Here is a 19234-nt window from a genome sequence, read left to right as displayed (position 1 = left end):
TTAGAGGAATGGAGCAAAACTGATAGCCTCGTTTAATCCCTTTGGATGAACCGTATCCAATAACCAAATCCAGCGTGTCTCACACTGAAGGAGTCGCTGGGTTAGATTACCGCCACGAACTCCTGGATTGATAGCGTCTATGCCGCGAACGCGGAGCAGCGATGCGTCACAATCATGTTTCAATTTAAAATGACGCGGTAAAGTCCTAAGTGTGGCTGGATCATCATGACCGATTGCCGCCTGTATCCCCAATACATGCTCGCGGACACGAATCTTCAATGGCCGAGTAGTCATGCCTACATATATCAAGTTACAAGGACATAATGCAAAGTAAATGACATACCGGGTAGTACACGATATACGATGCCGAATAGTAAATGTCCTATTCCTTGATGAATTGAAGAACGCGTCCGCCTGATCAATATTGGGGCAGGCGACACATCGGCCACAGGGAGCACAGCCACACCTAGGACGTCTCACGTTCAGGAAAGTATGTTTGGGTTCGGACTGGTAATGGCTATGAACCAAATAATCTTTAAGATTCATAGAACGCCGAATAGTAATACTAGGTTTGTGAGGAATTAACTGGTTCAAAATGGGGTCCGTTTGAAGGATGGGCCAAGCCCTTTGTAAACAACTTCTCATTTTAGAAAATTGAGCGTGATAATTAGTGATAAAGCGAATTTTATTACAAGATCTATTATCTCTCTGCTTGTATAGCAGGGATTGGCGCGTAGACCATCTAGCACGATTGTAAGCTCTCTTAATGGCTCGCCTGCTATAACCCCTCTCCAAGAACCTATCCGAAAGATCCTGGGCTTGGGATTCAAAATCTTTGTCACTGGAACAGATCCTGCGTAAACGCAGGAACTGTCCAATTGGAATCGAATTTATCAGTGATTTGGGGTGAGCTGAGGAGGCATGAAGCAGCATATTAGAAGAAGTTTCCTTCCTAAATATGCTAGTCTGGAGTATGTTATCATTATCTCTCCACACATTGACATCGAGAAAGCTTACCTTGGTCATATCATAATGATATGTTAAATGAATGTTTCTGTCATTTGAGTTTATCCCCTCCATGAAAATGGATAGTTGTACCTCATTTCCCTGCCAGACCAGAAAAATATCGTCGATGTACCGCACCCAAAAGGGGATGCGGTCCATCGACTGATACTGGTCAGACAGGGGGAGGTCCCTCTCCCACAGCCCCAGGAACAGGTTGGCATACGATGGTGCAAAAGATGCCCCCATCGCTGTCCCCTGGAGCTGCAGGTAGAAGGACCCCATGAAGGTAAAAAAATTATGTGTTAGGGAAAACTCAAGCAATTCCAGAACCAAGGAAACAATCTCAGAAGATAGGTTGGACATATTAAGAAAATATTTTATAGCTGAGAGTCCATCTTTATGCCGAATGCTGGTGTATAAGGATTCTACATCACCTGTCACCAGCATAGTACCGATGCCAATATGAAGCCCATCAATTCTCTTTAAAAATTCACCCATGTCCAATAAAAAGGAGGGCAGGCTCTCCACAAGAGGTTGTAGCTTAGAGTCAATCCAACGATTGACTCTCTCCAGGTAGTTACCAGAACCAGAAATAATCGGACGTCCTGGTGGGGCCTCCAGACTCTTGTGTACCTTGGGCAACAGGTAGAATGTTGCAATGGTTGGTTCCTGTACCTTGAGGGAGCCAGCCAATTCCTTAGTGATAACCCCGTTAGAAACAGCTGAATCAAGGATTTTATTTAGTTGTGTTACAAATGACAAAAGAGGGTTAAACGTTAGGCGCTTATAACAGATGTTATTGTTTAGTTGTCGAAAGGCCTCCTTCTCATAAAGGGGTTTGGGCCAAATAACCACATTTCCCCCTTTGTCAGCTGGCTTTAACACAACATCTGGAAGCCCCCTCAGGACGTCCAATCTACTGCGTTCATCACGACTGAGATTGTCTCTACCAATTCCTCTTGGGATATTCATAAAGTCTCTAGCAACTACCTGGACAAAGAGATCGACAGCTGAACATGATGTAAGAGGAGGGAATTTTTTGGACTTAGTTTTAAGAGATTGAGGAATCTTACCTCCTTCGCCAAATTCATGCTCGGTGGAAAGATCCTCAAGGTCTTGTAAGGCTAGTTGTTCCGTTTCTGTGGGAAAAAGATTTTGCAAATCAGGGTCAAAAAAATGTTTTTTAAAGATCAGGGATCTAGCAAAAAGATGTAGATCCTTTATGGCCACAAAGGTGTTGAAATGAGATTTGGGAGAAAAAGTGAGTCCTCTGCTCAATAGTGACAAGTCAGAGTCGGTCAGAACGTGAGAACTAAGATTAATTACCTTATTACTTTTCTTGCGTTCAGGAGACTTGAATTGCATCCGCTTGTAGGGATGGAAATTGACATCTCTCACTCTCTTTGGCCTTGAACCAGACCGTGTTGTTATAGAGGATGTAGACCACTCTGAAGAGTCACTCATAGAGGATAGAGAACCCACTGAAGAGACTCCACGTAAGCCTGGAGCTTTGATATTGGATTTCCTCCAATGGTAGACACTCTTATTTGCAAAATCCTTAATATCACGTTGAAATTTGGAAGCCTGAATTTCATTGATTTTTTTAACACATAAGTCCAAATTCTTCTCAATTCTAGATTCAAAAGCAGCAATCTTCTCAGATGCACATACTGCCTTAAAATTTCGTTCAATATCATCTATTGTTTTATCAAGGTCTACAATGATCTTAGAATTACGCTCAATTAGCAACTTCATAAAAATTAAAGAGCAGGACCCACAAGCTTCCTCCCAACGTTTGATGAAATCATCATCCTCAATTGGAAAAGAAGGTGTGACCCTAACCCGAAGACCCCTCGGGATCATATTAGAGGAAACATATGGGAACAGTGGGAACTGTGTTGTGTGTTGGTTTAACTGCTAGAGAGATCCTTCGTTGCTTCCAAGCATGACATCACACTCCCTAGGAGGAAGGTAATGCCACTATGGCGACCGTACTCCTCGGGGCGCCACAAGTGCACTGATGCCCAGCCACTGCTTGATGATTCTGCTGGTACATTGAACCAGACCACTACATTCCCCTTGCACTCCACACAGCCAGAATCTGACTCTGATGAAACTCAGGTTCCCCTTCCCGCATACTATACCACCTTACACGGTGACAAAGAGGAAGGTGCAGATGAAAGTGCAGGTTCCTTGAGCAGGTGGGGGGATACTCATGGGCGACGGCACTGGCACAGGGCCCCTCATAGTACGCAAAAGTGTCTCTGCTGGTGGGAGGGCCCAACTGCCGTCAGACAAACCGCCATACTATGAGGGGCCCTGTGCCAGTGCCGTTGCCAACAAGTGGACCCCCCCCGCTTGCTCAGGATCACAGCACTTGCAAAGTTGAAATACTTACCTCTCCCTGCTCCACCACCGTGACGTCTTCCGTGTTTCCTGACAGTGACATTCTGGTCAGAGAGCGCGATGACATCACATCTGTACGCCCTCTGCCTAAAAAGTCCAAGTGCAGTGAGATGGAAGATGGGGATGACGAGGAGTCCAGACTAGTACAGGAATTCCCTAGCGAGGAGACTTATTTAATTGTTTTTAATGTTGGGACAGCTATTTTTGGGGAGCACTATACTCTGGAGAATGATATATGAGGCCCACCATACATTGGAGCATTCCAAAGGTGGACATCAGACACTGGAGCAGCATTTACAGGGCCCATTATGCACTGGAGCATTAGAAATGGGGCCCATTATATATGGAGCATTATTTGGGCCCATAACACAGTGGAGCTTCATCCATGGGGACCAACATATACTGTAGCATTATGTGGAGCTCATCATATACTGTATGGAACATTATATGGGACCAATGATTCTGTATGGAGAAATATATGGGCCTCATTACTCTGTATGGCGCACTATGCAATGGCCATAATACTGTATGGAGTAATATACTGTCCGTTTTTGGAGCTATTGGAGAATTTAAAATGGATATCAGTCATGAGATGTAAGGAGTGAAGTATTTTTCATTGTACTATACCGCTATTTCTCTGCCGTATCAGAGGATCATGAATTGTGGCATGTGTTAAAGGAGCCCAGTGACACTCTTTGGCCCAGGGCCCACGAAAATCTGGAGCCAGCCCTACCCCCCCACAACTTTAGTCAAATAACCCCCAGTTTTCAATGCCTAACTATTATTATAGAGTAAATTAAGGTTGACAAGCTTAAGTAATAAGAATTGATGAAGGGGCTTAAAGGGGTTTTCCCACGAACAAAGTTAATTTTAATCAATAGATCTTGAAATAATAATAAGATTCACAATTTTGATGTGTTTCATAAAATGTTCCTGTGCTGAGATAATCTAATAAATGTGCCCCTGCTGTGTACTGTGTAATGGCTGTATCTTACCATGCAAGAACATGGTCTGATCATGCCACATCTTATGGTCAGGGGTGGAATTAAAAGAGTATACAGACAGGACAGGATCACAGCTAAATCTTTTTGTGAAGTAAAACATTGTGATATGATCAGACCACGTTCCGTGCACTGCTATGCACATCCATTGCACAGTAATTGGACACATAGCAGGGACACATAGTAGGGACACATTTATAAGATTATCTCAGCACAGGAACATTTTTTAACACATCCAATTGTGGAATTTGTTATTATTCAAAAATCTATTGATTAAAGTGTACTTTGATAGTGGGGCAACCCATCAATACAGTTCGACTAGGAAACTTCAAACTGCTACATATGTTTTCTAGCAAATAAAGGCTTATCAGATCTTGTGATTCGAGGCTTATCAATTCACAGCAAATCTTTTTTTTTTCATGTTGATGATGTATATATATAAAAGTAGATTTAAAATAGCTACATTCACCAACTGTAGTAATACTTTCTAGCCTTATTTTTAATTTTAATCCACAATAGAGGCACTGTACAAATAAGTCGAGGTTCCTGGTAGCATGTGGCTATTTCATTTAGCCTGTAAACAATAGCCAGTGTATATATGGCAAAAAAGACTATATGCACAATTTTGGCATTATATTAATTAATGAAAATATAATTTACCAAAATTATAACCTTAAACATTTTTCACTTATAAATTATTGTTCATGATTTAACATACAACATCAAAGCATCAAACATACCGTACAACATGGAGCAAATTAGAAAAATATGACATATTAAGTTCTGTATCACAGCAGAAGCTAATGTTGTACAATTAAGGGGTAGCTAGCTCTCCATTGACAGATAAAAGCTCTCAGAGGTCTAAAGGTACTGTCACACTTAGCGATGTACCAGCGATCCCGACCAGCGATATGACACGGTCAGGATCGCTGGTACATCACTAAGTGGTCGCTAGTGAGCTGCCACACAGGCAGATCTCACCAGCGATATCGCTGGGGACGGGGGTCACTACTTACCTGTCACACTAGGTGATCTTGCGTCCTCCCGCCCGCCTCCACGCTCGTCGTTCGTCTCTCCACAGGAAGCGCCGCAGGAAGCTGACGATGAGAAGCGGTCCAGGACGTTCTCACGCGATCAGCGATAACCAGCGGGCGAGCGGGTCGTAGGTAAGTATCACACACAGCGATATCGCTAGCAATAACTTGTGACGTTATAGCGATATTGCTAGCGATATCGCTTAGTGTGACAGTACCTTAACGGTTACCTTCGATTTCAAAGAAAACTATACAAAAAAAATCAGATTGGAAAAGATTAATCAACAATATGAAATCCAGCAGTGAAGTCCACAGTGATAAGAAGCTCTGACCTTGTAACAGATATAAAGATTGATACCAAGTGAAAAAGATGGAATAACATTATTGTGACATCATCCTATGAGATGTTTTGCATGAGATTTCTATACAAAGTAATGCCAAACAAAGGAAAATTGCTGGAAAAAGTATACGTAAAATCTTAATATTAACCCCTTTATGACCCAGCCTATTTTGACCTTAATGACCTGGCCATTTTTTGCAATTCTGACCAGTGTCCCTTTATAAGGTAATAACTCAGGAACGCTTCAACAGATACTAGCGATTCTGAGAATGTTTTTTCGTGACATATTGGGCTTCATGTTAGTGGTAAATTTAGGTCGATAATTTTTCCACTTATTTGTGAAAAAAAAACAGAAGTTTGGTGAAAATTTTCGCAATTTTCAAATTTTGAATTTTTATTCTGTTAAACCAGAGAGTTATGTGACACAAAATACTTAATAACTAATATGTCCCACATGTCTACTTTACATCAGCACAATTTTGGAAACAAACTTTTTTTTGGTAGGAAGTTATAAGGGTTAAAAGTTGACCTGGGATTTCTCATTTTTACAACAAAATTTACAAAACAATTTTTTTAGGGACCACCTCACATTTGAAGTCACTTTGAGGGGTCTATATGGCAGAAAATACCTAAAACTGACACCATTCTAAAAATTGCACCCCTCAAGCTACTCAAAACTACATTCAAGAAGATTATTAACCCTTCAGGTGCTTCATAGGAACTAAAGCAACGTGGAAGGAAAAAATGGACATTTTAATTTTTCCAGCAGAAATGTTCTTTTAGCATCAATTTTTTCATTTTCACATGGGCAACATGGATAAAATGGATCCTAAACTTTGTTGGGCAATTTCTCCTGAGTACACCGATACCTCATATGTGGTCATAAACAACTGCTTGGGTGCACGGCAGGGCTCGGAATGGAAGGAGCGCCATTTGACTTTTTGAATGGAAAATTTCCTGGAATATTTAGCAGTTGCCATGTCGTGTTTGGAGAGCCCCTGTGTGCCTAAACATTGTAGCTCCCCCTCAAGTGAACCTATTTTGGAAACCAGACCCCCAAGGAACTTATCTAGATGCATAGTGAGCAATTTTTACCCCCAGGTGCTTCACAAATTGATCTGTTAAAAAAAAGTTCTTTTTTTCACAAAAATTTTCTTTTAGCCTCAGTTTTTTCATTTTCACATGGGTAACAGGATAAAATGAATCCTAAAATTTGTTGGACAATTTCTCTTTACACCGATACCTCATATGTGGTCATAAACCACTATTTGGGCACAATGGAAAATTAGCTCCAATCGTTAGCGGACACCATGTCGCGTTTGGAGAGCCCCTGTGTGCCTAAACAGTGAAATCCTCCCCAAGTGACACCATTTTGGAAACTAGACCCCTTAAGGAACTTATCTAGATTTGTGGTGAGCACTTTGAATCCCCAAATGCTTCACAGAAGTTTAAAACGCAGAGCAGTGAAAATAAAAAATATTTTTTTTTCCTCAAGAATGATTATTTAGCCCGCTATTTTTTTATTTTCACAAGGCTATCAGGAGAATTTTGACCACAAAAGTTGTTGTGCAATTTGTCCTCAGTACACCGATATCCCATATGTGGGGGTGAACCACTGTTTGGGCGCATAGGAGAGCTCAGAAGGGAAGGATGTCATGTTGCGTTTGCAGAGCCCCTGATGTGCCTAAATAGTAGAAACCCCCACTAGTGACCCCATTTTGAAAACTAGACCCCCCAAGGAGCTTATCTAGATGTGTTGTGAGCACTTTGAACCCCCAAGTGCTTCACAGAAGTTTATAAGTGCAGAGCAATGAAAATAAAAAATCATTTTTTTCCTCAAAAATGAATTTTTAGCCCGCTATTTTTTATTTTCACAATGGTAACAAGAGAAATTGGACCTGAGTATGCTGGTACCCCACATGAGGGGGGAACCACTGTTCGGGCACACGTCGCGGTTCGGAAGGGAAGCAGTGATGTTTTCAAATACCAACTTGATGGAATGGTCTGCAGGCGTCATGTTACATTTGCAGAGCCTCTGATGTGCCTAAACAGTAGAAACCCCCCACAAGTGACCCCAATTTGGAAACTAGATCACCCAAAGAACTCATTTAGATGTGTGGTGAGCACTTTGAACCCCCAAGTGCTTCACAGAAGTTTATAACGCAAAGCAGTGAAAACAAAAAAATCATTTTTTTTCTCCACAAAAATCATTTTTTTAGCCCCCAATTTTTTATTTTCACAAGCGTAACAGGAGAAATTAGACCCCCAAGTTATTGTGCAATTTTTCCTTAGTATGCTGGTACCCCATATGTGGGGTTAAACCACTGTTTGAGCACACGTCGGGCTCGGAATGGAGGGAGCACTGTTTGACTTTTTGAACGCAAGATTGGCTGGAATAAATGGTGGTTAGAGTTGAACGAAACGGGTCGGTCAAATTCATAAGTCGCCGACTTTCGTTAAAGTCGGGTTTCATGAAACGAAACCCGACCATAGCGTGAGGTCGGCCATGAGGTCGGCGACCAGAGCGCCAAAGTCGCGTTTCAAATTATGCTTCCAGCCGCCCTTTTTCAGCCAATGATGGAGGACGCACACTGTGGACAACGCGATGACATGGGCAGCGGTCACCACCATCTTTGAGAAGGGCATGCAAGTGATTGGCTTGCTTTGTGTGGCGTCACAGGGGCTATAAAAGGGCGTGCATGCCGACCACCATCTTACTTCTGCTGATCTTAGCATAGGGAGAGGCTAATGCTGCTGATTCTGAATAAGGGAGATCATTAGGCAGGGAAGAAGAAAAAAAAAACTGCTTCTGCTGGTAGCGATTTTCACTGTACAACACAACAGTTTGTGTGCAGTGACAGGGGAGGCTATATTTTTGTGCATCAGCTCTGTTGGTTATTAGGCTGCCTTATAAGGCTCCCTGATAGCTACATTGCTGTTTGCACACTGCTGTGCAAACTGCTTTTTTAAAAGCAAAAATACTTTTCTTCCTCTTTTCTGCACAGTTACCAAGCGTTAATTTTTCCACACTTTTGTGTGCAGCAGTCCTGCTTATTAGGCTGCCTGCTGCCATACTTGGACTGAAAGCATCATTGTCAGCCTCTTAAAATCTCTAGGGAGATTCAAATTCTCCCCAATACTATATACACCTTGTACCTTCGCATACACCAGTCTATTTCAGCCTGTTAAATTGAGATGTAATCTATAGTGGGCCTGAGATAATTGTTCAGCCTCCTAAAATCTCTAGGGAGATTCAAATTCTCCCTAATACTCTATACACCTTGTACCTTGTCATACACCAGCCAATTTCAGCCTGTTAAATTGAGGTGTAATCTATAGTGGGCCTGAGATAACAGTTCTGCCTCCTAAAATCTCTAGGGAGATTCAAATTGTCCCCAATACTATATACAACTTGTACCTTGTCATACACCAGCCTATTTCAGCCTGTTAAATTGAGGTGTAATCTATAATGGGCCTGAGATAATAGTTCAGCCTCCTAAAATCTCTAGGGAGATTCAAATTCTCGCCAATACTATATACACCTTGCACCTTGTTTTACAGTACAATATAGCTGGTGGTATTTTGGGTACATTTTCCCAAAAATCAGGAAGTATGGTGGAAGAGGCCGTGGATGTGGGCGTGGGTTGCCAGCTGGTACTGATGGTGGTGGTGGTGGTGCAACTGCTGGTAGTGGCAAAAGCACAATAGCACCTAAGGCAGGAGGTGTTGAGCCTGCGTCATCGTCTGGCTCCACAAGGCCTTGAAGGCTCCCTTTTCTGGGAGTAGGTAAACCGCTTTTAAAGCCGGAGCTTCAGGAACAAATTTTGGCTTACATTGCTGACACAGACTCCAGCTCTATCGCCTCCTCTTCTGAAGTTTCAAAAAATAAGAGCACTGAGTCGTCAGTGGAGGCTCCTGGTCAGGAACAAAACCTTTCCTTGTGCCCTTCACCCCTACCAAAAGTGAAGGATGTGGCAGGCCACACTACAGATAGCTCCATCGAGCTCTTTTCACATACCATGCCTGGGTTATCAAGTCAAATTGTCAATTCCCCAGTCCAAGATGAATCTGACATGGAGTGTGGGTCGCCAGCCAGGGCAGTGGGGTTAATCGGTACCGGGCCGGTGTCTCACAGGGATGTGTCACGGTGGTGGTGACCCGGTCCATGGCCCTGGGCATCCATGCAAAGGGATGAATAACGTTTATAGGTGAATGATACGTGACGCCACCTTTGATTTCTGATCAGATTGACCAGCGCTGCAGTGTTGCTTCTCTGGGACAGATGTTGTGGTGCTGCTAAGATGTAGAAGCCATGCACAGGTAGGGCCGTAGTCGCAGGGCAGATTAAAGAGTTGGTAGATGGTGTGCAGTGCAGGATGTAGCAGAGCCGTACGCCAGACACAGGAGAAAGATGACAGACACAGTCGTGCAGTTCCTTTACCTGTACTTGGTAAGTGCCGTTCAGGACCCAGAGTACAGATTGAGAAGGAGTTGGTCAGCCGGGAAGCAAATTAGGAATTATCTCTCTGCAGATAGGTAGTGTGGCCTCCATTCTAGTGCTTAGCTGAGGTAATCACAGTACTGAGTTCTCTGAAGTTCCCCCTGTTGAATCTCTTTTGGTACTTTCTCGTATGGCAGGCAGCCGTAGCCTTTTCTTTCTGGCTCACACACATCGCTGCTGGGGCCTCCGAGCCTTAGTTGGGAACAGAGCATTTACAGCTGCTACTTCCTCCGGTTTCTGCTGCAGGACCGTCAGTGTCCCTACAATCTCGGAGCCCGGAATCCGGACCATGTGCTCCAGCTAGGAGTGAGCCTAAACTCTGCTCATCCTCCCGCTCCTCTTCTCATGTCCACACACTTCCCCTTCCCTTCACAGACTGCCCTAACTTCCCTCCTCCCGACCACAGAGAGCAGCTCCTCAGCAGTCAGGTTCAGAGTTCTCCCTGCTGGCCTGGAGTGGGAACTGTGTGGTGTGTTGGGTTAACTGCTAGAGAGATCCTTTGTTGCTCCCAAGCATGATATCACACTCCCTAGGAGGAAAGTAATGCCACTGTGGCGACCGTACTCCTCGGGGCGCCACAAGTGCACTGATGCCCAGCCACTGCTAGATGATTCTGCTGGTACATTGACCCAGATCACTACATTCCCCTCGCACTCTACACAGCCAGAATCTGACCCTGATGAAACTCAGTTTCCCCTTCCCGCATACTATACCACCTTACACGGTGACAAAGAGGACGGTGCAGATGAAAGTGCCGGTTCCTTGAGCAGGTGGGGGGGATACTCATGGGCGACGGCACTGGCACAGGGCCCCTCATAGTACGCAAAAGTGTCTCTGCCGGTGGGAGGGCCCACCGGGAGGGCCCACCCGCCGTCAGACACACTGCCGTACTATGAGGGGCCCTGTGCCAATGCCATCGCCAACGAGTGGGCCCCACCTGCTTGCTCTGGATCACAGCACTTGCAAAGTTGAAATATTTACCTCTCCCTGCTCCACCGCCGTGACATCTTCCGCATTTCCTGGCAGTGACATTCTGGTCAGAGAGCGCGATGACATCACGTCTGTACGCCCTCTGCCTAAACAGTCCAAGTGCAGAGAGATGGAAGATGGGGATGACGAGGAGTCCAGAGTACAGGGATTCCCTAGCGAGGAGACTTATTTAATTGTTTTAAAGATTGGGAGCAATTTTTGGGGAGCACTATACTCTGGAGAATGATATATGGGGCCCACCATACACTGGAGCATTCCAAAGGTTGACGTCTGACACTGGAGCAGCATTTACAGGGCCAATTATACACTGGAGCATTAGAAATGGGGCCCATTATATATGAAGCAATATTTAGGCCCAAAAGACACCGGAGCATCATCCATGGGGCTCATCATATACTGGAGCATTGTAAATGGGGCAGATTATATGTGGATTATTTGGACCAATCGTACACTAGAGCATCATCCGTGAGGCCCATCATATGCTGGAGCTTTCCAAATGGGGAACATCAGACACTGGAGCAGCATTTACAGGGCCCATTATGCACTGGAGCATTAGAAATGGGGCCCATTATATATGGAGCATTATTTGGGCCCATAACACAGTGGAGCTTCATCCATGGGGACCAACATATACTGTAGCATTATGTGGAGCTCATCATATACTGTATCGAACATTATATGGGACCAATGATTGTATGGAGAAATATATGGGCCTCATTACTCTGTATGGCGCACTATGTGGTTGCCATAATTCTGTATGGAGTAATATACTGTCCGTTTTTGGAGCTATTGGAGAATTTAAAATGGATATCAGTCATGTGATGTAAGAAGTGAAGTGTTTTTCATTGTACTATACCGCTATTTCTATGCCGTATCAGAGGATCATGAATTGTGGCATGTGTTAAAGGAGCCCAGTGACACTCTTTGGCCCTGGTCCACGAAAATCTGGAGTCAGCCCTACCCCCCTACAACTTTAGCCAAATAACCCCCAGTTTTCAATGCCTAACTATTACTATAAAGTAAATTAAGGTTGACAAGCTTAAGTAATAAGAATTGATGTTTTTGGCATTAAAATGGGCACTGTAGGTGTGTTTCTTGTCCTCCACTCACTGCTGACTTTTCTTCCCCATTGACTTGCACTGGGTTTCCTGTTTCAGTCTGCCTTCGACTTTTCAAGATAATTGGCCGATTGCATTCTACCCAACTTTTGAGAAAGTCGGGTTTCATGAAACCCGACTCGACCCGAAAAAAAGGCAAAGTCTCTCATCTCTAATGGTCGTGCAATGTCGCGTTTGGAAACCCCCTGATTTGCCAAAATAGCGGAAACCCCTCAATTCTAGCTCCAACCCTAACCCCAACACACCCCTATCTCTAATCCCAACCCTAACCATAACCCTAACCACAACTCTAACCGCAACACACCCCTAACCCTAATCCTAACCCCAATCCACCCCTAAACCTAATCTTAACCCTAATTCTAACCCTAAGCCTAATTCCAACCCTAACCCTAATCCCAACCCTAATTCCAACCCTGACCCTAATTCCAACCTTAAACCTAATTCCAACCCTTACCATAATTCTAACCCTAACCCTAATTCCAACTTTAACCCTAACCCTAATTCCAACCCTAACCCTAATTCTAACCCTAACCCTAATTCCAATTCTAACCCTAACCGTAATTCCAACCCTAATCCTAATTCCAACCCTAACCTTAATTCTAACCCTAACCCTAATGGAAAAATAATTTTTTTGTTCTTTGTTTTATTATTTGTCCCTACCTATGGGGTTGATAAAGGGGGGGGTTATTTACTTTTTTTTCATTTTGATCACTGTGAGAGTTTATCACAGTAATCAAAATGAATGAATGAATCTGCCGGCCGGCTGATTGGACAGGTGTACTGCGCATGCACCCACCTTTTTGCAAAATGGCGGCGCCCATGAAGGATCCAGGAGGGATACCGGGAGGGACACAGGGACATAGCAGGTACCGGGGGGTGAGGGGAAGATCGGAAGGCAGGGGGGAGCGGAGGGAAAGGGGAGGGGAGCAGATGCTGATGGCGGTGGCAGATGCTATTGCAGCGTCGGCCATGGCTGGATTGTAATATTTCACCAAATTTCATTGGTGAAATATTACAAATCGCTCTGATTGGCTATTTCATTTTTAACAGCCAATCAGAGCGATCATAGCCACGGGGGGTTAAGCCACCCCCCTGGGGTGAAGCACAAAGCCCCTTGTACTTGCAGGTTGAGAGATCTTTGCGTGACCTCGGTCACCCGACCCACAGGGGGGCTATCATTTCATGACGCCACACAGGCATCATGGGTCGGTTGGCACCGACTTTCATGATTCCTACGTGGCATCAAAGGTCGGGAAGGGGTTAAACAAATAAAATAAATGGATTATAAAGCAAAAAATCTGTTCATGATTTTATTTGAAATAGCTAAATAAAAATATGGTTAAAAATATCAAAAAATGTTGTTTAAATGTATATAATGAAGTTCTGCTTTAACATTCTCATTCTTTATCATAGTCATCAAATGTGTCTCAGTCTCTATGTCTACCAGGGGTCCCACAACTGGGAATGACATCATGGCCACATCAGTGCATTACTGCCCTTACTGCTGTATGGGGCCTGGTGAGCAGAAGTACAAACCAGGGCCTGTACCCAGTCCTTTTGTACTTCTCCTCACCTCAGCTGCGCATGCAGGGGATAATCAGTGAGGTATGAAAAATGTTTTTTTCCTTTATAAAATGAAATTAATGGATGAGGAGGACTTCAAATTCTGAAACGAGGGGACTTCAAATGATGAAGTGGGGGACTGCAAATATGAAGAGTGGGGGACAGCAAGCAGAGCAAAGAAGCAGAGCGAAACACGCATTGGGGCAGAGGGACATCACAGCATTCACTGGGATTGTGCAATACAAGTACAGTGCCTTGCGAAAGTATTCAGCCCCCTGGATCTTTTCAACCTTTTCCCACATATCATGTTTCAAACATAAAGATACCAAATATAAATGTTTGGTGAAGAATCAACAAGTGGAACGCAATTGTGAAGTTGAACAAAAGTTATTGGTTATTTTAAATTTTTGTGGAAATACAAAAACTGAAAAGTGGGGCGTGCAATATTATTTGGCCCCTTTACTTTCAGTGTAGCAAACTCACTCCAGAAGTTCATTGTGGATCTCTGAATGATCCAATGTTGTCCTAAATGACTAATGATGATAAATATAATCCACCTGTGTGTAATCAAGTCTCCTTATAATTGCACCTGCTCTGTAATAGTCTCAGGTTTCTTTTTGAAGCATAGAGAGCATCATGAAGACCAAGGAACACAACAGGCAGGTCCGTGATACTGTTGTGAAGTTTAAAGCCAGATTTGGATACAAAATGATTTCCAAAACTTTAAACATCCCAAAGAGCACTGTGCAAGTGATCATATTGATCATATTAACTATGATATGTCATGGACTTCTCTGGTCCCCACCCTGGATCTGCCCCTATCCCCCCATCCACCTTCCCTATGCCATGGACTTCTATAGCCCCCACCCTGGATCTGCCCACATCCCCCCAATCCACCTTCCCTATGCCATGGACTTCTATAGCCCCATCCAGGACCTACCCCCTTCCCCTCATCCACCTTCCCTATGCCATGGACGTCTATAGCCCCACCCAGGATCTGCCTCCATCCACCTTTCCTACAGCCCCTACCCAACATCCCTACAGTCCCTATCCCTATTCCCTTCTGTGCACTTGCTTTGGCAAAACTAATGTGTATTTAGTCCTGCCAATAAAGCTTATTTGAATTGAATTGAAATGGAAGGAGTATCAACCACTGCAAATCTACCAAGACCTGGCCATCCCCCTAAACTTTCATCTCAAACAAGGAGAAGACTGATCAGAGATGCAGCCAAGAGGCCCATGATCACTCTGGATGAACTGCAGAGATCTACAGCTGAGGTGGGACAGTCTGTCCATAGGACAACAATCAGTCGTACACTGCACAAATCTGGCCTTTATGGAAGAGTGGCAAGAAGAAAGCCATTTCTCGAAGATGTCCATAAAAAGTGTTGTTTAAAGATTGCAACAAGCCACCTGGGAGACACACCAAACATGTGGAAGAAGGTGCTCTGGTCAGATGAAACCAAAATCGAACTTTTTGGCAACCATGCCAAACGATATGTTTGGCGTAAAGGCAACACAGCTCATCACCCTGAACACACCATCCCCACTGCCAAACATGGTGGGCATCATGGTTTGGGCCTGCTTTTCTTCAGCAGGGACAGGGAAGATGGTTAAAATTGATAGGAACATGGATGGAGCCAAATACAGGACCATTCTTGAAGAAAACCTGTTGGAGTCTGCAAAAGACCTGAGACTGGGACAGAGATTTGTCTTCCAACAAGACAATGATACCAAACATAAAGCAAAATCTACAATGGAATGGTTCACAAATAAACGTATCCAGGTGTTAGAATGGCCAAGTCAAAGTCCAGACCTGAATCCAATCGAGAATCTGTGGAAAGAGCTGAAAACTGCTGTTCACAAACGATCTCCATCAAACCTCACTGAGCTCAAGCTGTTTACTAAGGAAGAATGGGCAAGAATTTCAGTCTCTCAATGTACAAAACTGATAGAGACATACCCCAAGCGACTTTCAGCTGTAGTCGCAGCAAAAGGTGGCGCAACAAAATATTAAGTTAAAGGGGCCGAATAATATTGCACGCCCCACTTTTCAGTTTTTTTAGTTCCACAAAAATTTTTAATAACCATTAAATTTTGTTCAACACAATTGTGTTCCACTTGTTGTTGATTCTTTACCAAAAATTTACATTTGATATCTTTATGTTTGAAGCATGATATGTGGGAAAAGGTTGAAAAGTTCCAGGGGGCCGAATACTTTTGCAAGGCACTGTACATTTTATCTTTCTACGCTACTCCTGCATTATATCATCTCAGCAAACCATGGCATTGCACCTGTGTTTTTGGCTAGCAGAGATTCAGCCCCAGCTTTATTAATAGGCTGATGCACAAAACTTTCCACGCAGGCATGCTTATATAGCAGCCATCCCACATATACCTTCTACTTTATTTTCCTCAGGAATATTACATTGTTATTGCATCTGCACCTTACACAATTAACTCTATTCTGCCTGTTTTCTGTTTTGGTATTATTTGTAGGCATAGTGTTTGCAAGTGTTTGCAGCCACTTTTTATGGGCAGAATACAACCATTGTATGTCTGTTTCCCATGACATGTTGTGAATAGAGTTTCTCTTTTTATCCAGCATCTTTATTTGTTGATTACATTTTTAACTCTTATCAATAAAATATTTTATTTTACTTGAATTTAATGTACTTCCTTCTTTATCTGGGTAATTTTTCTGTGGTAAATTTGGTGATGGTTATTCATTTTTTTGGAGTACTAAAACCCAACCTTAGGATATGGTTAATATAATTTTGGACTAAATTGATTTATAAAGCATGAATCAGAGCCTGTAGTATGAGTACAGCCAAGTCAGGGGTGGATTAACAGTGGCAAGGGCCCTGAGCGGTTTAGAAGGTGTTGGCTATCCTCCCAGGTAGCCGATTTGTCACGTGGAATGTCACATGATACCCCATGATAGATCACTCGATAGGTCATGTGAGTAACACACAGGAGCGTTGGAGCCCATCTGTACACGGAAAATGTCAGAGATTGTGGTGTACATAGCTCGATGCGCAAATTTTTCCCTTATGTACAGCACTATATATAACATAGCGCTATACAAAATAGAGCATGGGTTGGAGATTATTTTTCCCAAGGGGCCACATGGCAGACTGTGACAATTGTGGAGGTCAAACCAATAGGCTTAAATTAATTTTGCCCAATATTATTCTAATAAAAAATTATTATTAAAAATTGTATGACTTAATATTGAGCAGAATTAAGTATGCTGACATCTCTATGTATACAGTATGACCCACCATATTGCGCCGCACATATCCCCCACAGTCAACAACCAAAGCAAACAACCTATGGGGTCCGTATACCAGTAAACCATAAAAAAAAACTTAAAAAATCACTCTTTATTTACTTAGTTTAAAAACCCAATAAATAAAGACATAAATGAACATATATTTGCACAGAAAAAAAGTGATTTGAAAAAAAGAGCAGAAATGAGGTGAGATAGCGACTAGTTTTGCCCTTCACAATCCCCCTGCCCCGCTGTAGCCCTACCACTACTTTAACTGCCCAGACATCTTCAATATGCGATCAGATAATATGTAACAAACATATATACTGTAAGTATACAATACAATATAGATACAAGAGGGCTGAGGGGTATTATCAATATTTTTCAACAATCTGACCAGAAAAAAATACTCCAACATAGTCCAAGAAAAAAACATACATTTTAGCCTTGCTAAACAAAGAATACCCCTTCAGATCATAAATGGCCAGGGAAGTGGCAGTGCAATTAAAATCACAAAACATCCATATACCTCACATAGTTACATTTCTATGGACATAGAGTATCATACACAGTATATAGATCCTATATGGCTTGAACACTTGTGTAATTAGCTTAATGGTATCTTCTTCCAACGCACTTTCCCTTCTTTTGGTCATTCAGGGTTTTATCAGTGAATTCCTTCAATCAGAAGAAAAGGAGACCATAAGCCATACTGCAATGAGGATAACAGCTCATAGACCAAGGCAATATGCCCACAGATAGCCCCCTACATACAATATGAGCCTGAACACAGCCATGTATAAAGTATACAGAAAGAAACCACACACAGACCCATACATACAATGAGTCCACACACAGCCTGCTATATACAGTATGAGCCCCCACATAGCTTCTAATATATAATATGAGCCCCTATATTGCTACCTAAATACATTATGAGCACTAACATAACTCCCTACACACAGTACAAACCCCACATAGCTCCCTATAAATAATATGAGCCCCTATACAGTTTCCTAGAAACAGTATGAGCACTGACATAACTCCCTATATACAGTATAAGCCACACATAGCTCCCTATTTACTGTATGAGCCCCATAAAGTCTCCTATATACATACACTATGAGCCTGCACATAGCCTCTTAAATACAGTATGAGCCCCTACATAGCCTCCTATGTACATTATGAGCCCCTATATAGCCTACAATATGCAGTATGAGTCCCCACATAGCCTCCTATATACAGTATAAGCCCCACATAGCCTGATATATACAGTATAAGCCTCATAGCCTCCTATATACAGTATGAGTCAAAACATGGCCTCTTTTATACAGTGCGAACCCGCACATACAGTACCTTCCTATACACAGTATGAGCACCCTCATAGCCTCCCATACACAGTATAAGCCCCCATGTAGCCCCTATATAGAGCATGATCTTGCCCATGGCCTCCTATATACAATGTGAGCCCCCATATAGCCTCCTATACACAGTATGAGCCCACACATAGCCTCCTGTATACTGTGTATATTCGCACAGAGCCTCCTATACACAGTATGAGCCCACACAAAGCCTCCTTTATACTGTGTGAGCCTGTTTAACCTCTTATATACAGTACAAGTCCTCACATCCCATACACATATTAACAAAAAAAGACATACCTCGCTTTCATTCCCCTGGTGCTCAGCTCTTGTCTCCGAGGCTCCACTTCTATTGGCCAGCATGTGCATGTTAGAGTGATGACATCATTGCAATGGCGCGTCACAGCAGAGGTGAAAGGAGCTCTCCTGGAGCTGCGCTACCATTCTACATCGTCAGCAGCGCAGAGCCAATAAAGCCACCTGCCGGGATATGTGCGCCGCAGATGGAGGCACACAAAACATTATAATGAGGGCAAAAAGGTTTCTCAGGCTGGTCATGGATGGATGGACAGCTTAGAAAATTATTGATACATCTCTTGTTTTCTGACTTCCTGTTTGCTACCTCCAAAGTTGTTAAAGGG

This window comes from Dendrobates tinctorius, unplaced genomic scaffold, assembly GCF_039654945.1.
Source record: "Dendrobates tinctorius isolate UK_male_01 unplaced genomic scaffold, ASM3965494v1 ptg000069l, whole genome shotgun sequence".
NCBI lineage: Eukaryota > Metazoa > Chordata > Amphibia > Anura > Dendrobatidae > Dendrobates > Dendrobates tinctorius.
The sequence above is the reverse complement of the archived record's forward strand: the minus strand, read 5'-3'. Positions refer to the sequence as shown.